The 23297-nt window shown below is 35.1% G+C and overlaps 2 long non-coding RNA genes across 3 annotated transcripts in view; one reads left to right on the forward strand and one right to left on the reverse strand.

Annotated features, from left to right (window-relative positions):
* LOC123380090 overlaps nt 1-23297 on the reverse strand; it is a 251339-nt gene that overhangs the window by 63151 nt on the left and 164891 nt on the right. The window contains exon 2 of the long non-coding RNA XR_006585395.1: nt 16462-16549. This is a non-coding gene — a long non-coding RNA (uncharacterized LOC123380090). The remainder of the gene's footprint in view (nt 1-16461; nt 16550-23297) is intronic.
* Nucleotides 1-23297, forward strand: part of LOC102899395 — a 43767-nt gene that overhangs the window by 13821 nt on the left and 6649 nt on the right. The window contains exons 2-3 of one of the 2 annotated variants that reach the window (XR_006585394.1): nt 7389-7461; nt 21426-21451. The exons of the other annotated variant lie outside the window; for it this stretch is intronic. This is a non-coding gene — a long non-coding RNA (uncharacterized LOC102899395). The remainder of the gene's footprint in view (nt 1-7388; nt 7462-21425; nt 21452-23297) is intronic. 2 annotated transcript variants of the gene reach the window in all.

The raw sequence follows: 23297 nt of genomic DNA on the forward strand, positions 1-23297 counted from the left end.
AGCAGAGAAGCTGATAGACAAGGAGGAGAATAGAGGAGGCTGAAAGTATCATGTCTGGAAAACAGGAGACTTATGATCCCATGACTCTGCAGTCCAGATTATCTGGACCTAGGGATCACCCTTCTAAGGCAGGTATTATTACTTTGGTGCACATAAGACCATATTAAATTTATTAACACTTTCTAGGATTAATTTTTCATTTAGTTGACTTTACAAAACAAATTTATATGCACTTTTCCTCCCCCCCCCTTATTGCCATTGATCCTTTGGTCCCTAAACTAACTGCTCTATTATCTGGTAAGGTGTTAGATTTGGTAATATTATCTGATATTAACAGAAGTACCATATTGTTTCAAGTTACTGCAGAAGACGAAGAACTGTGGATTTGGCATTTTGTGGTAATATTGTCTTATTAAACAGAACATGCATGTAACAAAATAAAAAAATTATATCTAGTTATAGAAAGCCTATGAATGGAAGAAGAAGGGAAGAAGAAGAGGTGGCATATTGGTACTGAATGGAACTTGTGGGGATGGTGGAAATGTTCTGTATCTTCCCATAATGGTGCACCCATTTGTCAAAACTCATTGAATTGTACACTTAAAGTGTATATAGTTTATTATATGTAAGTTATACTTCAATAAAGTTAATTTTTTTTAAATAAAATAATATAGTAAGCATAATAATTTTGCCAAGCAGTGCTTACCTAGGTTTGAATTCTTGCTGGGCCCCTCACAAACTGATTGACCACTCACAGGGGTAAATGATGACCCCTCTGAACCTGTTTCTTTATCAAGTAAGAATAGCAGAAATATCTATTCCGTAGGATTCATATTAAGAAAATGTGGTAATATATGTAAAGCACATAGAAAAAAAAAGCACATAGGAAGAGGTTCAGGAATGCGTATCTTTACCTATACTTGTATAACCTAGTGAGAGCTAATAAAAACATTTTCATTAATAGACCTGAATAATGCAATCTCAATTATAAGAGACAGCTCTTTGCTAAAACACCTAAAATAAAAAAGAAATATGTGTGCTATTATTCTAGTTTTTTTCTAATGTAAAAGTATTCTTTCCCTATATTTCATTATTTCAGGAGAAAATATATTCAGTTCTTCTGACAAAAACTGAGGGAAAAAAGGTTTTTAATATGCTTTTAGTAAGAAAGATAACTACAGTGTGCTCATAATGGTCGTATAGCTTTCTTTCATTGCTGGGGTTCTAAATTACACTACACCAATAATGTTATGCCAATAACAAAAACTATGAAGTTTATTAGCTAATGTTTTTAAGAACCACTTCCTTTAAAAGTAAAAGATCTCAGTCTCTTGGCTCCGTAACCGTTTTTGGAATGTTCTGGCTGAATTCTTTTAAAACAGCTTAATTTATGGCCCAAACTATCATGGTTACTTCAGTATGAAGTTAATTCATTTAAACACAGACTAGCTTCTGATTCTCTCTGAGATTTACATTGTAGCCAAAGATGGTATAAAATAGATTCACTCCCTCAGAATAAAATGATAAGAATTATTGCTCTTGGCCTCTCTATGACTGCTTCAGTCAACAAACGTGTTGGCCTTGTAAAATAATGACTAAAATGCTCACCATCTGAAAGCTAGGAAAGGAATGACTGTACCATAAAATATTTAAATGAAATTTGCCCAGAGACTGAGGAAAACCAGAGAAGAAGAAACTCCCTTATTTATTATTTGTTTGTTTGCAATTTACATCTCACTTCTGCTTGCTTATGAAAAGAATTGGAAGACAAGACGTGTAGTCTTGCACACTATAGTCACTTTAAAAGATTTGGAAAGAAAAAAAGAAATGGAATTGGGGGGTATTCAATTACTCTAATATATGCTAAATGTCTGTAATTCACTGTTACTGAACAATGGAGAGGAGCTCATCTTTGTTGCACTGTAGTGAAATGTGAACTATAATTGGGAACCCATTTAATTACCGTTTTGTACTCCAGCATACTGTTTTGTACTATAGCCCATGAATTTAGTGAAGTTTACGATATAGTAGGTAAGAGTGCATGTTCTAGGGTCAGGCAAATCTGAGGTTGAACACCGGTTCTCCCATCCAGTGGACAAGTAGTATGGCCTCAATTCCTGCCTCTCCAACCTGACGATAATCATAACCATCTCATGAGTTTTTGAGAGGATTAAAGTCAAGAGTACATGGCAAAGACCCGTTTCTACACCTGGCATACTATAGGTTTGACCAATCATCCCTGGCACCTTATATACAAAGAGTTTCTGTGTTATGGGTAGTCATTACTATTGTAAATACTACCGAGAGCAAAATTTAAAATCTTTCCCTTTTGTTTCTTCTATCTATGCAAGATGGATGGAGAAAACCTGAACATCATATTTTTACACATTGCACCTTATTTCTGTTTTAACCAGCTCCACAGTCTTTTCTTGACCTTCTATACTTGAGTATATATGTCTTCTCTACTTGAATATATACTAGAATATATATATATATGTATATATACACATATATAAAAATATATACACATATATATATATAAATATATATATATGTATATATACACATATATATAAAACATTTCTTTTTCTAAATGTTCCTTTTCTGAAGATGTGGCTATATTTTTCCAGCCTTCCCTGATAAATGTCTGCATTCTCTTTGGTAATGGATTACCCCAGGAACTTCTTGTCTCCCTGTTTTGCTATGTTTTACCATCACCAGCTGTCAACTGGACAACTCCATATGAAGAATAACTGCATGTGAATACTGCATATTGAACACTAAATTCATTGTGTCTTTCCTCATCAGCCCTCCTTCCCTTGCATTCTTCCTTCCGTATTCCTACTCCTAGTGGATGGCTTGACTAGACACTTGATTTTCTAATTATACATCTTGGAGGCTTTCTTGATGTCCCATTTTTCTATCTTGCTATATCTCACTGATCCAGTTCAATTCTCTATCCAGCTCAACACCCAATTTTTCTCTGATACTACCCTTTACACATTTTTCCATCATATGACAAGATGATTCTTTCCTCCACATTTGTATTCATGTTGTTTTCTCTATCCAAATGTTCTCTGAACAAGCTACAGTTTCAAAGCTCAGTGACAATTTCAACCTTTCCATGAGGTCTTATTTCTTGGCAAGCCATTTGGACTTTGTGCCATCAGCTCTGTTACTTTCTGATATAATAGCATCACGTATATGCTTTGTCTTCTTTGAGGAGATCAATGGAAGGCAGGTAGGCTCTGTGTCAGATGCCCCAGATTTCTTCTTAGTGCCTTAACATATCAGTTTCCTTTTCTATAAAATGAAGTTAACGTAATACTAAGAAGTCATTGATATAATTACATAAAATAATGTAACTAACACTTCTTTTACTGAAAATTGGCACCGACATAATAGTTACTTTCATTATGATTTTCAATTTCTATTTGCTATGGCCTAAACCAAAAGGAGTTACCTACATTGTTTGTTTAAAAATTGCTTATTTATTGACTGTTTGGATCTGATATTTAAAAAGACATTTATTGCTTCATCTAATGAAGAATATTTAATGTTTCTGATGAAGGATACATCAAGTCAGTTATAGGTTTATGATTTTTTGTAATAAACTTAGAAGTAACTTAGAAAATGACAACCTTGAATAAATGCCTGTGTTTACATGAAAATGAAATTAAGAGTAAAACCAAGCAAGAAGAGACTAAACTAGAACTTGGCATATAGTCCAGCCATATTGGCCAACTTCTATAATCTCTCAGGTTTCTTTGCCTCTGACTTTCCCTGCTTTGATCCCTGCAATGCCCAACCTGGAGATAAGTCTTCTAAAAATACCATTCTTATCATGTTGCTTTCTTGCTTAGAAATCTTTAGCATCTCTCCATGACTTAATGAATCAAGACCCTAATTCTTTGTCGGAAATTCATGGTTCTACATAATCTGGGCCCAATTTATGTACCCAACTTCATCATCTATTATTCCAGCAGATGTGATCCATAAAATCTTTCTATCTTACATATTCAATAGTTTATGACCTAGGATCTGACACTTAACAATGCCTCTAGGGCCATCTAAATAATGTCTTCTTTGGGGTGGTTAGGTGGCTCAGTGGGTTAAGTGTCCAACTCTTGATTTCAGCTCAGGTCATGATCTCATGGTTCATGAGACTGATCCCCACGTCAAGCTCTGCGGTGGCAGCATAGAGCCTGCTTAGGATTCTCTCTCTCCCTCTCTGCCCTTCCCCAGGTTGTGTGCACATACTTTCTTTCTCTCTAAAATAAATAAACATTTAAAATACATACATACACACATAAAGTTTTCTTTACTGAAAACTTCCTTAACTATAAGAATCCATATTATTAGTACCTGAATTAATCTCAAATCAAAATACACTCATTGTTGCTTAGAAAGTGTCAAGCTCTACGACAGAAACTTTGAGGAGAATAAAGACGAATTAGTTACACTCTTTGACTTCAGTCTATTACTAAGTTCAATGAAACCCATAAAATGTGTTTCGAAAATAGAGGAAAGAAAATGTAAGGCACATGGTGTGTGTGTGTGTGTGTGTGTGTGTGTGTGTGTGTGTGTGTGTGTATTGGGGGTGTGCTCAGAAAATGTTTTCAAGATGAGTTGATATTTAAACTGTGCTTGGAAGAACTATCCTAAAGACACAATAAACAAAATGTCTAGGACCCATGATACTTCTAGGAGTCCATAGATAAAATACTTTTAACTTATTTTAATATCATAAAAATTTAATATAACAGTAATGAATATATAATAACAAATTCAGCCAGGATTGTGCTTGTTTTTATACAAATAGAATAATTTTTAATATTTTGATGGTGGAAGGAGCCCCTGAAGACAAAGTGACTTGGGTTCTCAAAAGTTACGTTGTCACCGTGCCTAGAAGAATAGATGCGATATGAATGGGTGGAGATGGAAAGAGGAAAACATATGAGTAAAGGTCACGTTGTAGGAAAAAATAGGGTATATGTAGGAAATTCCTGCAAAAAGAGTGTTTAATTAAATACGAGTAATGATGGCTAAGAGATATAGGATAATAGGTAAATACAGACTGTGGAATGGATCCATATTATGGAAGCCATTATTCATGGCAATTTTAAAGAGATTTGAACTTGTTGATGTTTATATAAAACGTTGTCGAATAGAGGAGTGACATGATAACAGTTTTCTATATCTAGTGCATTCATTCAACAAATATTTAGTAAGCATCTAAGATGTGCTAGACATTTTGCTAAGTACTAGGCATACAGTAGTATAAGAGGGAGTCCCTGTCATTATGTAGCCAACATTCTAATGAATTCCAGAGACAATAAATACACAAATTATCAAATAAATAATAATTTCCCAAAGTGATAAGTGCTTTGAAGACAGTAGAGGAGGAGAACAAATAGAGTAAACACAGAATACTGTTGTAGTTGAGAGGGTCAGGATTCTAAGCTGGAGGAACATAGCAAGGAGAAGACCAAGTTCAAATAACTGGTAGTTGACAAATCTATAATGAGGTTGTATGACTGGATTGAGTGTATCAGAGAATGAATTCAATCAGAGAAAGAATGCATGGAATGAGGTTGGGAAGGAAGTTTACATTTTTGCACTTGGTTATAAAACATTTTGTGTCCTTGTGTCCCTATCCTTTTTAATAGTTTTTTACATTTATTTTTAATTCATACTAACTTATTTCTTTTTTATCTGCAAAATGGCATTTTGAATCATTTTTGGAATGCAATGGTGTGCTTAAAATTCTCTTCTATTCTGTGCAACATCTATCAGTGAGTTGAGATTACGAAAGGCATTCAATAAACATTTGTATGACTGGTTTGTTAGACAGCAGATATATTCAGATATCATATGAAATTCCACTTAAAGGAGCCAAGAATTCACTTTGGTCTTAGATAAAAATAAATTGTCATTTAGTTTACAGAGTCCTATGAACATCTAAAATAAAATAAGAAGTATCTCATGGTGCTTTAAGTAATATTGGCCTTCTTCTTTGATAAATTCCTTTAGTACTGTTACAAGAGCACATCAGGGTCCATTATTCAATTTGGAATCTTATTTATTGTCATGGTAAACCAAGAAAAATGCTATCTAAATGCAAAACTTAGAGATTATTTTTGGAAGTTCCAGCATATATGCATATAGTTTCCCTCAATGTCTCCAAAAAATTTTAGCAAAATTAAATGAAAGCAAAAATTCAATTTAAAGGAAAGATTCCATTAATTGATATAAGCTTTGGAAGATTCAAGAAGCTGCGTTCAGAGTAAGCACCAATCTATATTTATGGAATAGTTAAGGAAAACAATATTATATAATTGTAAATAAGGATGCAACAAGTCTCATAGATTTTGGTATATTCTGTATTCTATATATTCTGTGTTCTGTATATTCTGTATGCTATAATGTCTCTAGATAAAACAATTTACTAAGGACTGTAGCATAATATATTTGTCATAATCATTGATCTTAACTGCTGCAACCTTTGGAGGGATTATTGGAATCTTACATTTTACTTCAATTTTTGTTAATAGAATTAGTCTCCTCCCACTTGTAAATGAAAGGTTGATTATAGGGAGTTTATATTTGTGATGGGCTTGGCTTTTGAGAGTGATGAATAAATATTAATAATATTGTATTTGGGTAACAATCTTCAAAGGATTAAACAAATGGGAATTAATCCCTCACCTAGTCTTCCTTCAATTAAAACTGATAACTCCCATTCTCCAAGAAAGCAAAGTGAGTCAAAGAAACTTAATCCTTTGATTCTGTGTGAATTTCATCACTTTCCAAAGAAACATTAAGCTGTAGTTTAGAAGAATGGGGATTTTAAAGTGCAAATAGATTTATGACTCTTGAAGTTAGAGTGATTTATTATTAATTACCTTCCTCTTATCCTTAAGTGTACATCAAGGCATCACTCCTGTGCTAAAATCCAAAGAATGTTTATATTAGATCTTCATTTATAATCAAGTTTTGTAGACTTAATTTGGGAATTTTATTACATAAATATGTATAGACCATTCAATTCAGCCACGTATTTTTGAGTATAATATCATAGATAGCAAGTTTAGAAAGGATTAATGTGCAAGACAGAATTCTGTATGGGAAAACACTTTCTTAATTTTGTCCACTTGGGGCTTATATATGACCTTCTAGTCCAGGAATTTATATTGAAATATATATTTGCACGTATTCTGGTAATATGTGCACCTAGGGGTTTCATGGAAGGCTTAGGATTTTTTAGAAAATAATATGGTTTAGAATCACTGCACCCCATATTTTAGGAGAACAACATAGAATTTACAATAAACTCTAAAATCTATATGGTAGTATCTGATATGAATTTCTAATTCCTTCACACTTAGGATTAGTGGCCTGCTGGGGACCACCTGTACCAGTACTGATAACAGAATGATCCTATCAGAGTGAGCTTTCCAGGTTTAGGTCCGTGATATCCTTTTCATAACACTTCTGTGGTTTGTGCTGAGATAGCTTCCTGATGCTGCATAGCTAATTACAAATCATAACTTTTACCCTTATCTTGTTAACACTGAGTGTTGCTGAATGATTCTGCAGTTGTAACTTTTTTTTTTTAATTTTTTAACGTTTATTTATTTTTGAGACAGAGAGAGACAGAGCATGAACGGGGGAGGGTCAGAGAGAGAGGGAGACACAGAATCGGAAGCAGGCTCCAGGCTCTGAGCTGTCAGCACAGAGCCCGACGCGGGGCTCAAACTCACAAACTGCGAGATCATGACCTGAGCCGAAGTCGGCCACTTAACCGACTGAGCCACCCAGGTGCCCTAGTTGTAACTTTTTAAAAATGTTTTTATCTCAAAACAATTTCAAACTTAAAAAATGTTAAGAATCATCCAAATAGAATTTTCCTGGGCAATTTGAGCGTGAGAGGCTAACACGATGCTCCATCATCCCTGCACACTTTACATAGAACGAAGATATTCTCTTATATAACCCTAAGACAACTACCCAGGAAATTTATATTGATACATTACTACCATATAATCCTTGGATTCCATTCAAGTTTTTCAAATGGTCTCAATAATGTTCTCTGTAAGAAAAGGATCCAGTCTGGAATCATGCATGCTATTTAGCTGTCATAATCCTTTAAACAACTTCAGTCTGGAATAGTTCTGTGGTCTTTCTGAGACTTTCACAACCATGACATTTTTGAAGATTATAGACATTATTTTCCAGAATTCTTTCAGTTGGATTTTCTCATGTTTCCCCATGATTAAATTTAGGTTTTCAACTTGAGCAGACATACCACAAAAGCGACTCTGCACTATTCTCTTTCATCCTGTTAGGTGACACATGGGTTTGTTCCGTTACTGATGATGTTAACTTTGATCACTTGTTTTTGGTGGTATCTTGCAGGCTTCTTATCATAAAGTTACTTTTTCTCCCTTTATAATTAAGTATTTTATTGGAGCAAGTATTTGAGGCTAGGTAAATATCTCATTTTTCGTTAAAACTTCAATTTATTCATTTATTTAAATCAGTGTGGATTGATAGATTCTTATTTAATAAGTTGCAGTCCAATATCCTCATTATTTACTTTAATGTTAAACTTGTCCAAGACTTAGTCACTGGGTCTCCTTCGAAGGCACTTTTTTGTCCTTTGGACATTTCTCCATCATTTTTTGAGAATTTCTTTCTTTCTGACACATGATTGTCCAGGTTCATATTGCAATATTCCTGCCCAGTGATAGATTGAGTTACTTGTCCAAGGAGTTCTACTTTCCTTAAGTGGACAGTGATATTTAGAAACTAAGATCTGGGTGCTAGGTGTTCTCATTACTACTGGAGGTTGCTGGTTCCAAGCTGCTCAGTGGAAAAAGATAGGAAATATATTTATATATGTTACATATACACACAAATATATTTTATTATTTTTACATATGCATATTTATTTAGGTGTGGGGGTAGAGATATATGTTTACATATAGATTTATACTTACATCCGTATGTAGTTTATCTATCTAGAATATGAAGAGTTCACATTAATATCTCAAATTTATTTTTTTTAATTTTTTTTTCAAACGTTTATTTATTTTTGGGACAGAGAGAGACAGAGCATGAACGGGGGAGGGTCAGAGAGAGAGGGAGACACAGAATCGGAAGCAGGCTCCAGGCTCTGAGCTGTCAGCCCAGAGCCCGACGCGGGGCTCGAACTCACGGACCGCGAGATCGTGACCTGGCTGAAGTCAGAAGCTTAACCGACTGCGCCACCCAGGCGCCCCAATATCTCAACTTTAAATGCAACAACATAGAGTTCATTCTAGTTTTTGCCCCTTCCCTATTTGTAACTCCTTAGTCCGACATTGAGAAACTAGGCTCTTACTATCCTTAATATCATTTATTTTATCAATTACCCTTATGTATCTAATCATTGCCACACCTAACCTGGATGTCCAGCTAGAATATACTTGAGATGATTACAGCCTTAGCTGACATCTGCCTAAAACTACATATACGGCTGCAAGTGAGAACCACCCAGTTAGATCCAATAAACTCACAGAATCATGAGAGATAATAATACATTATTGTTTGAAACGAGCAAGTTGTGTTGTGGTTTCTTATGCAACCATAGATAATCAGAAAAATGAGATCAGCAGGACAGAAAAGAAGGACAGCAAGTGCCAAAGCACCTAAGAAAATTACCTAACAGAAATGTGGAGGACGATAAACACTAGTATCTTCTCATTTTACATCACAGCTTTGCCTAGAAGTAGCCCTAATACTATCTAGAGGGCAATACGGACATATTCAACTACTTGAACTATCACGTTTACAAATGATTTCATAGGAATTGTGACTGCATGATCTACACAAAGCAAGATTCGTAAAGACAAATTAAAATAAGAAATGTAGAACTAGTTTTGTCTTCTTAATTCTCTAAAGTATCTTGAAAGGTCAATTAAATTGTACCTCATTTTTCTTATCTCGAAGGTCCTTTTTTAATCTGTGTATTTTGCCTTCCAAGAAGCTGCACTATAAGGTTACATAGAGAGTCTTAAAAAATCATGAATGAAGAAACCACACAGAAATTTAGTTTTCCCTCAAACATCTTTTAATCCCCATCTTGTTTTAATAGTAGAATCTATTCTACTGCAGCTTGCCTTCTCTTTGTGGCTTGGCCTGCTTCTATTCTTGGATGTTTGGAAGGCCAATATATTGCAAATTTATTGCCAAATGAAACTTTGAGCTTTGCAAAAGATACAGAATTCCATGGAGACCATGAGAAGGATATTAGAGAAATACTTAGATCTCATGTGAAGTCATTGGCAAATAAGCAATAAACAATGGGAGAAGAAAATGTTAACAAAAATAAGGATAGGCAGGGGTTTCAAAAGAGAATGATTGTTAAAAATCAAAGACTTAAGAGAGAGCTTTGCAAAGAATGATTAAGCATGTGTGTATTTGCAAGAATAATCCTCCTTATTATCATACTGAAAAAAAAACACATTTTGTGCAGATATGATATCATGCAATAGTACAAGTTTGTCAGTAAATTGCACCAAGAAGAAAACAATGTTCTTTGTCTTTTCTAAAAATTGAACCATGTTTGCAATTGTAAACTAAATTTAGTTAAATATTAGATTATATTTAATCACATTTTTATAATTTTGGTTTTATTTTTCAAAATAAAGTTCCAATCACAATCTTTTCCTCTATTTTTACAAATGAAATTGTAGTGTCAATTTAATGTTGATTCATTTCAAGTGCCTTTTCTCCCTATATTAAACATATTAATCATCCCCAGATGAGGAAGTAAAACTCCAGATTAGTAGAAATAATTTTTTGGATAATGGTTTTCATTATCAGTTAAGGGAAGATATTTTCTTAAGTAACTCAGAGCTTTCAAGCAATGGGTAAATAGACTTTAATATAATAAGTTCAGGTATTAGTTTACATGAAATAAACAACACTAAGATAATGGAAAACTTCTCTCAGGAAAGGATATATTCAAAGGAAATTTTGTATTTGATTTTAGGTATTTTAAGAGAATACTAAATACACCACAAAATGTTAAATCCCACAGTCTTTCTACTCTCCTTTCATTCATCCAGGCATTTGGTTGAAAATAAGTGATTTCATCCAGGCAGTTGGTTGAAAATAAGTGATTTCAAATGAATTTTAGGCACAGAATTCTTTTCCCTCTTCTTCCCTTTATCCCTTCCCTTTTCCCACATTCTTTCTGCCTTAAATTCTTTTTCTCTGGAGCTTACAAGAAAGGCATATATATAAAACATATACAAGTATACGGCTGTAGTTGAATCAAGGGTTCCAAACCCAAAGTCAATTTATCCAGTCTCCATGTACCCTCTTGCTGTGTTGGCATCTGGGATTCTTCCATGATTCCCTAAGAATTAAGCTAAAGATGACTTGAAGCCACTGGACTATCTTCAGTGTTCTATCAGTTTAGAATCCACAATTCTATCAGTCAGATAATTAATTATGGCACTATGTGGTCATATTTTACAGTGTCTGTATCATAGTGTTTGCTGTTCTTTTAGAAATTCCTTCCTGTGGTGGGAAATAATTGTCAGATTTGTCTTCAATGTTTGTTCTTATCAACTGAATGAAAAGAAACAAATGGCCTAAGAAAGGTCAATAAGGTTTAACTCCTAGGAATATGTTACATGGATCAAAGATGTTATTTTGATGTGGAATGGTCTATCGAATGAAGATACACAATCAGCTGTGTTGTAGACATTTTAGACTATTCCAAAAGCTGGAGAGAAGGAAGAAGGGAGAGGGAGAAAAGGAGAAAGGGAGAGGGAAAGGGAAAGTGGGGGGAGGGGGAGAGAGAGAGAGGAATAATACACAAATTCAGAGACAGGTAAAATTTTACTGCTAACTAATTTCCTAATGGCTTTTGAGTTCCCGGTACCATTTCTTTATAGTCTTGAGTGCCTAGGACTCTGTGAAATTTTCTTTTATGTTTCATAGACATACACATATATAGATATAGATATTCCTTATTGAAATAAATTAAGTTTACTTGAAACCAAGGAAATTTTGATGGGCATACAGGCTTAAATTGGAAACAAGAGCCCCCCAGTAAGTAGTCTAAAGCATTTGTTATACATTTCAGTATATATAGAGAATACTTAAAATTGCTTATCTTTTGACTTATATATATTATACTTCCAAGGGTATTCCTTAAATGAATGAGCAGAGAATACAAATATTTTTGCACAATTTCACATAGCATTATTTATAACATCAAAACTGGAAGCAAGTTTAGCATCGAACAGTAGACTAGTAGCTAATAAAGAATGGAAGAGTCACGTAATGAGCAATTATGTAGCCATTTCAAATGTTTTCTAAGAACATTTAACATAGGCTGTCACATTATACAACCCTAAGAGGTGTGTCATAGTCTATGTAAATGATGTCCTTTAGGCTTTTGCAGTGTCCAGACGATACTTGTATACACAATACATGGCATATTAATGATATATTAAACATTAAGCCAGGTTTGACATTATGTTACTGTCAAATAAAAACCAAAGTAGCATTCACCCAAAACTCTTTGGTATAATCCCAAATATATAATTTATAGATTTAAATGAATATATATACTATTCATTTAGATAGATTATAGAGATATAAGTCAAATTATTATAAATTATCTCTGAATGTCAGAATTATGAATGATTTTTTTTTAATTTTAACATTTTCTTTTTTTCTATAATGAATGCATATTGTTGGAATCAGAAAAAAATGATAATTATAATTTTAATGCTGCTGTTGACCTGTTAAACATCAAACACTGGGTTTATAAATAACAAAATCTTCTATTATATACCACATCTAATGTGCTCAGGTATCACCTTCATGGCAATTCTGTGGCTATGCTTTACATTAACACTCAACTATTAATTTTCTTTTATTATTCAATACTATCTGAGATATCCACTTTATTTATGAATTGCTAAACTGGGCACTTTTCTCTAATAAGGATCTGACTAGACTTAAATACACTGAGAAACAAACCCACATTTACTATGGTCAATGATTTTGTTGACATAATATATAATTATTATTTTGCAAGTTCCTAAACTATAGGAAAGACAGAATTCTCCAGGGATTTTCCAAATCAGTAATAGGCTTTGATTTCTCTACACTATAAATGGATTTAACCTCTAGATGTACTGGTTTTCCCATTTGCAAATTGATGATATATAAGCTTGCCTAAATGTCCTCTGGGGATATGATAAAGATTGGTGTAATTTAAACTAACAGGAAACATTAGATTTAACTATGGCATAAACAGGTAAACAAATTTGTGAAATGTTTTAATACCTTTACAGAAAGGGACATATTAAAGAGGTCTGGGGACACTTGACAAAATATTGACAATAGTAAAGTCCCACTGTGGCGGAAAAAGTGACCTAGCTCACACATTGAATACGTGTATCTTCTACCCAACACAACATAATTTTCCAGTGAGTTTCAAAGAAGGACCACAAGCAACCTTAATATGAGAACTGAACTGTGTGGGGCCAACCAGTCAGTTAGAACCTAATCCTAACAAGCAAGTGGTCACAACTTGGGTCCACACCCAAGTACCATGCCAATATCAAAGGATGCATTCCTGTTGTCAGTCTGCTCTTTCACCTTAAAGGTACTAGTCAAAGAAATACTAACCATGTATTATTAAGCTCCAGTCCTGTGTGCCCACTCATGGTTTTAGTATTCTACATATATTATTTCTAATCTCCAGAAAACTCTTTAAGTAGATTTTCTTATCTCCATTATACAGAAGAGGAAACAGAAGCACATAGATTTTACGTGATTTGCCCAAGGTCATTCAGTTAGTTGGGGTTGACTCAGCATTCAAATTCAAGGGTGTGAAACACAAATTGTTCTTATACTTTGATGCTTCCTTCCTGTTACTGAGATTGTAAGTGTTGAGACCCTCAATGTTAATGAAAATATATGTCTTATCTAGAAGACAACTCATAGATGGCCAATAGCTTATTTCTGTTTGTGGATATGATATGATGATATGATATGATATGATATGATATGATATGATATGATATGATATGATACTGCTTTCAAATAGCTTCCAAGATTTATTATTTTTCAAGTGATTTGTATTATCTATTACCGTATAACAAGTTACTTTAAAATGTAGCAGCTTAAAACAGCGAACATTTATACTCTCATGGTGTCTGTGCATCGGAAATCCAAGCATGGCTTAGCTGGCTGCCTCTGGCTTAAAGTCTTTCATGACATTGCATCAAACTGTCAGCTTGAAGCTATGGTCTTATCTAAAGGCCTAATTGGTTTGGAGAATGGGGAGAAGATTTGCTTCCAATTTCACTTGTGTGGTCCCTCACCAGGTGGGCCTCAAGTCTCCTCACTGGCTCCACCCAGATAAGTGATCCAAAAGAGAGTAAGACAAAGCATCAAACACCAAAAACACAGTCTTTTGTAACTTAATCTCAGAAGTGAGATTCCATCTCTTCTGCTGTATTCACTTCATTAAAAGTGAATCAGTAAGTTCAGTTTATACTTAAGGAGAAGAGGTTGCATCTTATACTAGAAGATGAGGATCACTGGGGACTATCTTAAAAACTACCTATCACATGATCTAACACAATTGCCCAGACAATAGAAGATTATGATATCTACTTACAAGTTTTCTATAACTCCAGAATTGTTGTAGTCAGGACTCTAATATTAACTAACAGAATGCCAATGTAATCTGGCTTAAGCAAATATAGGATATTTATCAGGTAATTCAAAAGTTATGTATGGGTCAAGCTTCTGACAGACTGCATTGAATGTTTGAATATTAGCAGATACCTGTCTGTCTTGTCTCTACTCTCTCTGGCCTTATTTTCTTCTGAGTGCCTTTATTTTCCGGCAGGTTCACTCCACATTGTGTAAAGGTTAATTCTAGTGACCCTGGGGGGAACATGATATATAGTGGCCACTATCTTTTTGCAGAGGCCAAACAAAATTTTTCATTGGTTCTCTGAATAATTAGGACTATGGCATGTGCCATCCCTGGTGTGGGGTTGTGGCTACCCTCATATGAATCATATGAACAAAGTGTTTTAGGGAAATTTGGTTCTAAAAAGTAAAAGGTTACAAGAATAAGGGGTCATTTTATGGGAAGACAAACATTTTAAAAATATCTAAAGAAATAAAGAAAAATAATCACAATGTTATAGGCTGAATCGTGACCCCCGCCCCCGCAAATTTATATGTTGAAATCCCAACACCCAAATGACTATATTTAAAAATAGGGCCCTTATGGAGGTGATTAATGTAAAATGAGGTCATAAGACTGGGACTTGAATCCCCTTGTCATCTACAAAAAATCCTGAAGTTGTCAGTATTGTATTTGTTTCCTGGGCCTCCCATAACAAATTACTACAAACCAGGTGACTTAAAACAAGGGACCAGAAGTCTGAAGTCAAGTTGTTGGCAATGTTGTTACCTTCCAGAGTACTATTCACAGACAGGTAATTACAAACAACCTGTTAAATTGGACTGAATAGGAATTATAGGAAATTCCTTAATGGAAAAGAAAATATTTTTTCAATAAAATTTTCTATATAGAGTTCAAATGTAAGCCTCAAAGATTCCTTAATGTAGTGTAATTTGTAATAATATCATAAAACAAGTCTTTGTTAACATTATTGAATTTTTATAAAACTTATGACATAAGAACAAAAAAAGTCTTTTAACAATTATAACTAAGTATATTAGTTTTCTAGAGCTACTATAAGAAATTGCCATAAAGTACGTGGCTTAAAACAGTGGAAATCTATTCTTTCATGGTTCTAGAGGCTTGAAGTATGAAATCTAGGTGTCAGCAGGTGCCTGTTATCCCCAAAGGTTCTCTGGGAGAGTCTTTCTAGCATTGCTTGCTGGCTATTCTTGGCTTGCAGATGTATCACTCCAATCTGTGCCTTTTTCATCACATGTTTTCTGTATGTGTCAATATCCAAATTTCCCTTCTCTTATAGGGACAGCAGTAACTGGATTTAGGGTCCACCCTAATCCAGCATGAATCCATTTGAACTTGATTAATCTGCAAAGACCCTATTTCCAAATAAGATCACATGGACAAATACTGAGGTAGGATTTCAACATATCTTATTGAGGAATACAATTCAACCCGCAATACTAGGTCTTAAAATTCTTTAAATAAATTGCATTAGAAAGGAAAAGAACATTAGACTCCCTTATTTCACTTTATTGGTTTCTATGAATAAACAAGAATAATTTATAGGAGGAAAGTTAAAAATCATAATTTTGTTAGGACTCCCACTGTACTAATCTAGTATTTCATGAATAAATCTCACATTGTAATTGGTTTCTGATTAAAAATGTACTGTCTACATAAACTATTAAAACTTACTTACCCACCTTCAAATTCATACTTACCAAATGATCTTTTCTTCAACTAGTGCATAGTCTGTAACTTTGGCATGGGAGTCACATGCTTAATATCACTCCACTGTGCTGAAGAGATCTGTTTAAACAAGTCACAAAGCTGTGATACAGGACAGAACACCAAGGCAAAAACATTTCAGCTTCTTCTATTTAAAGTCATCATGGTATTTAAGAATGCAGGCAAACTACAGGTTGCTTCAAGTTTTAGATCATCATGCTCCCACAAACCTTCAAATCATGTTCTAGGTAAGAGCTCTGAAATTCCAGCGTTCACAGTGACGTTGCACCTGCATGTAGAATTCTCTACCTTCCCTGATTCGGCAGCTATTCTAGAACTGAGGATCCACATTTTGTTACTTTTCCTTCAGCAAGACCAACAGTCTCTGATAATATTTCTCCAGGTTCTGTAAATTTGGGCTAAATTTTCAACATGTTAAATTAAAATGTTTTTGTTTCTTCATTTAAAATATCCAGAGAAAATTTTACATTTTTTTTGTGTGTAAAAATGGAGCAAGTAGGTGTTATGTAATGGGATGATTATTATCTTTCTTATATTCTCTTATTTCCCCCACTCTCATAGCCTGAGTACCCTAGAAAAGAGTCTGAACCAAAATGTATATATTAATGCTCTTTGGTAGGGGTGAAACATTATGTGCAAGGGCAGTGAGAGTGAAGGAAAAAGGGAAATGAGGCAGGAGTGAGGAGGAGAAATGAATCCAGTTGTCTGTGATTTTACAAGAAAATTCAGTCGGTTATTATTTAGTCATATGGGATATCTCTGGACAAGCTTCATGTCTCTTAGGTGGGCATGGTGTTTGGGGAAAAGAGTAATTCATCTGATGGTTCTACTATTTCTCACTGGTCACATCTGCTCCAGGGTCTATGAAGTCCCCACACTCCTGGGTTGTATGATCTAGCTTTTCTACAGAACAACAGAGAAACCATACCCTTTACAGCTTTGACCCGGCCAGTGGTTTGGAGACAGTGGTCACTACCAGTTGGGGGGTTCGTGATCTATAGTGATGATGGCAGCAGTTGGACTTTATCATCCCCAGAACTGTGGATTTCAAAGCTAGGGCTGCTCAGGCCAAGAACAAAGTCAGGAAGTTGAGGTCTGGAGAGTACACGTCAGTGCAGCCTATTGGGCAGTACATAACTGGGTCTACACACAGCTGGGTTGATCTTTAAAGGTCATTTATTCCAAATGTGACTTTAAAAATATGAGGAGATATTTTCGTCTTCAGTTAAAATGGAGTAATAAAGACTGAATTTACCCTCCCATTTGAGACAATTCCCCCATAAGGCAAAGTATATAAAACAACAGTTTTCAAGACACACAGTGTCAGATGATGAAGGAGAGTGCGACCTGAGAAATAGGAAACAAAAAGGTGAGCCTAACAAATGCTTCCTTAAGACTTTCTGGGCTAAGGGGCGCCTAGGGTGGCTCATCTGGTTAAAGCATTGGACTCTTAGTTTCAGCTCAGGCCATGATCTCAGGGTTCATGGGTTTAAACCCTGCATTGGGTTCTGTGCTGATTGCACAAAGCCTGCTTGGGATTCTCTCTCTTCCTCTCTGTCCCCTGTCCCCCCCCCCCCCCGCCCCACCACCACTTATGCTCTCTTTCTCTCTCTCAAAATAAATAAATAAACTTTAAAAAAAGTTTCTAGGCTAAGAGAGATCCAGTAGGAGCCTAGTGTATGGAGGATATGGAACTGTGTGTGTAAACTGAGGTAGCTAGAATTTGAAGTGCAGAGTATCAGGAAGAAGAGAGCAAGAAAGAGAGAGAGAGAAAGAAAGAAAGAGAGAGAGAGCATGCTCCAGGAAGATACCCCTTGAGTATGCAACTGGATACTAACACATGCATGGAGACTACTCCAGGCTGAGGAAAGAACCATCTGACAGTTTTAGAAGTAACAATGCCTAGCACTCACACAGGACTTGGAGTAATGTCTGTTACCACCAGCTGAACTGGAAAACCTCATGATGAAAGGGCACTGGGTAAACAAGAGACTTCCCTGAATAGTGGGAATCTTTAGCCTTACCTAGAATTGCTCTGATTCTAACAAATATAAAATCAAGACCCAAAAAGAACAGGGGCACCTGGGTGGCTCAGTCGGTTGAGCAACCGACTTTGGCTCAGGTCATGATCTCATGGTTTGTGAGTTTGAGCCCCATCATGCTCTGTGCTGACAGCTCAGAGCCTGGAGCCTGCTTCTGATTCTGTGTCTCCCTCTCTCTCTCTGCCCCTCCCCTGCTCATGCTCTGTCTCTCTCTGTCTCAGAAATAAATAAACATTAAAACATTTTTTTAAAGAAAAAAATTTAAAAATACCCAAAAAGAACAAATTGCAAGTAACTTAAATGCATCATAGAACAAACCTCATGAATATTTGTATAAAAACAAAACAATCCAGAACTCAATAGAGTAAAATTCATGACTGGCAAAAACAAACAACAAACAAAAACACCCCCCAAACCATTATACCCTTGCAAAGCAATAATAAAATATAAGCCACATTGAGGAGAAAAAAACCCAATAAATTGAAACTGGACTAGAACTAATAAAATGTCAAAATCAACAAATGAGGACATTGATACTGCTAATACAACTATATTACATGTGTTCAAAGAGTTGAGGAGAGGCATGGAAGATATAAATCCACCCAATTTGAACTTCTAAACATAAAAAGTTTGATGTGTGAGATGAAAAAAAAAATCTGAATGCGATTAAGCAAGTTAGGAGACATTAAAAAGGAAATATTTTAGAATGGTTAAACTTGAAAATGTTGACCACACCAAATGTTGATAACGAAGTAGAGAAACTGGATATCTCGTGAACTGCTTATGGGAATGTCCAATAATATAACTACTTTGAGAGATTGACAGTTTCATAATCTGTTTAACATATGTGTGCAATATAATCTAGTCACTCCACTCCTTAGCATTTTCCCAAAGAAAATGAAAGCCTACATCCCTACAAAGAATTGGGCACAAGTTCACACAATAGCTTTATTTGTAATATTCCACTAAAAAGACCAAAATGCCTATCAACAGGTTAATGGGTTGGCAAACTTTGGTATGTCCATGTAATGGATACTTGTCAGCAAGAAAAAGGAACGAACTATTGATATATGCTACAAAATGGATGAATATTAACATCGTTATGCTGAGTGGTAGAATCGAGACAAGAAAGCATACATACAGTATGATTCCAGTTATATAAAATTCTAGAACATAAAAACTAATCTATAGTGACAGAAAGCCGATTAGTTGTTGCTTCGAGAAGGGGGAGGAGGGACAGAGAAGGTTGAGTGGGAATGACTGCAAGGATCCGTTGGTGGGTATTAATATACTCATGATCTTGATTGTGGTGATGGTTCACGGTAGGTACACATGAAAACTAATCAAATTGTATACTTTTAATATGTGCAGTATATTGCGTGGTGTTAAAAAAAAAGAGGAACCTGGAGAACAAAGGTTTTACAGGGAGTCATAGGTAGAACTATTAAAGTCATATTTCCTTTTTCTATAATGCATTTCCTTTATTCTTAAAAGTATTTGTAAACAACATTGATTATTAGACGTAGTGTCATGTGTAAATGCAATCCATAATAATTTACAGTTCTGTCCTACTTCTTCCAAAATCAAAGAAGCACAACTGCAACTGTTATTCACATGGATGTTGAAAGGCTGGGAGTCCATATGTTGATGGAGCCACCATAGCCATGGTTACAATATTGCTTATTGTGGACTCCATGACAACAAAGGATATGCGATGAAAATTCACTAGTCTATACAGTAATATTCACTTCACACAGTGTTTGGAGTTTCTCACATTTTATCTTAGAGCCACCTGCAAGCTCATTAAACACAGATATCTGGGACCCATTACCAGTTTCTGACTGAGTAGGTCTGGTAGGGGGCTGAAAATTTTACATCTCTACCAAATTTACAGATGATGCTGATGAAGTTGCTCGAGGGACCACACTTTAAGAATAACTAAGATAAATGCCCTAGACAAAAAGACAAGGAATCCCTTCATGCAGTTGAATTTAATTATTCATTTGGGTTTGGATTTAAATATGTCCAGGTGGCAGAGAGCAAGCAAGCATCTGAGCAGCCCAGTGGAAATACCCCTGTCAGATGCTCATCCGTCCTTTCCTGTTTCCTGGATCCATTTAGCTCACCACAAACCTATTTTGTAGGTGTAGGAGTCACACCTATTTTGTAGGTGTAGGAGTAGCTCTTTCTACTTTTCAAATTTAAAATGTTTAATGGTAGTCAAAGGTAGCACCGTGTGCAGTTGAATCCTCGCAGAACCAATGAAGATCATTGTCCATTTGTAAGTTCAACAAGGTGTTTAAATGCCTGTCCTATGTCACACTCTGTGTTAGGTACTTGATATTCAGTGGTGAGCAAGTTGGGCATGGTCTTTACCTCTTGGAAATCCCTGTCTATTGGAAAAATTGTCATTATATCAATAATCATCCAAATAAAAGAGCACAATTATGACAAATGTACAGGAAAGCTGTAAGTATTATTGACGATCAGTACAAAAATAATGTTCCTGTGAAGACAATGCATGTAATTCTATAACTTGATTGGACCTGTATCTGCCTCCAATTCTAATGATAATTTCTGATATAGTTTGCACCGGACAATTCTAGCAGACAATTTTAAAGCGTATGGCATTTCACCTCCCATTTACACTTTCATTGCCTTTGGTTTTATCCCTGACTTTGTATCTTCTTTCTCTTGTAAGTTGATTTAACTTCTACCTTTTATTACTTTTATATTTTTAGAAGCTATGGTGTCAGTTTATTTAATGTTTATCTTTTCTTTGACTGATTTCATCTCAACCAAAATAGATCTCTTGTTTAATTTGTTATTGTACATTTGGAAGAGAATCAGATTTTCTGAGCTGAGCTTCACTAAATTACTTCTTCTTTTACAAGACAAATGCTTCACAGGAGACCTTAATGTGAGTATTCAATAAATACTTTTCCTCCATTTCCCAATTTTGTCCCTTTATTCTTGCATGCACAGTAAGCTTGTGAAATTCATGAATGATAACTCTCAAAATTTTCTTGAAACCTGAAATTTAAGTATACCACAATGTTTGCATAAGCTTCTAGCTTTCACCTAAATGCCAGTATAGTTCCTCTTCTTATCATCTCACCTTTTAAACTTACATGAAGAGTTTTATGCAATGCAATTTTCACATTAAAAGGAAATTTTTAATTCCTTGTGAAGGTTACCGTGTAACTAATGATGAATAGAAAAAAATCAAAGTTGCCTCGAGAAGTAGGTGGGGAACAGTTGACCAAATTGGTGCTTTTTTTTCGTTTTCTCAGGTCTCAGGACATTTAGAACTTTACAGAATCAGAGCTGAGAGCCAAACTCTCAGGGATCACAGCTTTGACAACATAATTGCCTGGGACATTCAAGGCTAGGCTCTATCACCAGCTGAGTGACTCACCAGCTCATGTAGAATACATGAGATTCAAATTTGTGACGGAGCAAAACTTCAAATAACTCCAAATTATGAATGCCAGGGTTGCTTGGGAATTGTTCATTCTGTCTTCCAGCATTTGTAAAATATTTATTCAACAAATTATAAGATCGTGGCCAGTGATGAATACCAAGCCTCTATACTTCATGTTCTATAATTATGCCAAGTTGTATAAAATCATAGACCTCAAGATCCTATGACATTATTTACAACTTGTTTCTTATTTCTCTGATAGCTACAATACCATTTTAGATCCTTATCCCATTCATCCATTTAAGCATTTTTGACATCTACTATGATGTAAGCACTTTGCCTACTTCTTCATACGATAGGCTCTACTCACTTAAAAAGCCTATAGTCTGGGTAGAAAGAAACACAAACAGACCATTACAATAAAATGTGAAGAGTACTGTATCACAGGGAAGCCCAGAAAAGAAGAGGAAGAAAGACACATCAAGTTTATGAGGTTTAATCCAGTAAGTTTTCCCATTGATTTTCCTCTCATTCTGAACATGGTTCATGAAATAACATCCTAAACATGCCCAGAGTCAGCAAGTACCACCCAGCATCTGTGTTTTAGGCCCCACTGCAGCTTTCATTATTAGCAGATCTGACACTTGCCTGTTCTAGTAAGTTATTATGGTTTCTATCAGGACATAGAAAATAGATGTGAAAATAGATGTGATAGATTTGGAATAGAATTTAGTCATGGGAAAAATGTCTGTTTTAGGTTAAAATATCATATCAAATAAATAGTTGCTAGGTGACAACACAGTGTGATTCATATTCTGCAAATGATATAGCTGTAAAAAAATTAAAACTTAGTTTTTCTTTAAAGCATTTTCTCATATTGTCTAACGATGCTAGGTCGGGGACTTTTTTTTTAAATTTTTTTTAATGTTTATTTTTGGCACAGAGAGAGACAGAGCATGAGTGGGGATGGGCAGAGAGAGAAGGAGACACAGAATCCAAAGCAGGCTCCAGGCTCTGAGCTGTCAGCACAGAACCCCACATGGGGATCAGACTCACAGACTGTGAGATCATGACCTGAGCCGAAGTCAGACGCTTAACCAACTGAGCCACCCAGGCACCCCTAGGTTGGGGACTTCTAATACTGTAGGACAAACACATTGACCATTAAATTTTTATTTCAGGAGGGAGTTACTGATACCCAAAGTCCCTGCTGAGACACGGTAGGGTTTTATGATGTGAGATTTGAGGTAGATTTTCCCACGACTTCCATTGTCTCAACTTACTCCAAAAAGGAAAAATAAAAACCTGTATTAAATGAAAGCCCAAAGAATTATTAGAATTG

The sequence above is a fragment of the Felis catus genome, chromosome C2 (assembly GCF_018350175.1).
Source record: "Felis catus isolate Fca126 chromosome C2, F.catus_Fca126_mat1.0, whole genome shotgun sequence".
Classification (NCBI taxonomy): Eukaryota; Metazoa; Chordata; class Mammalia; order Carnivora; family Felidae; genus Felis; species Felis catus.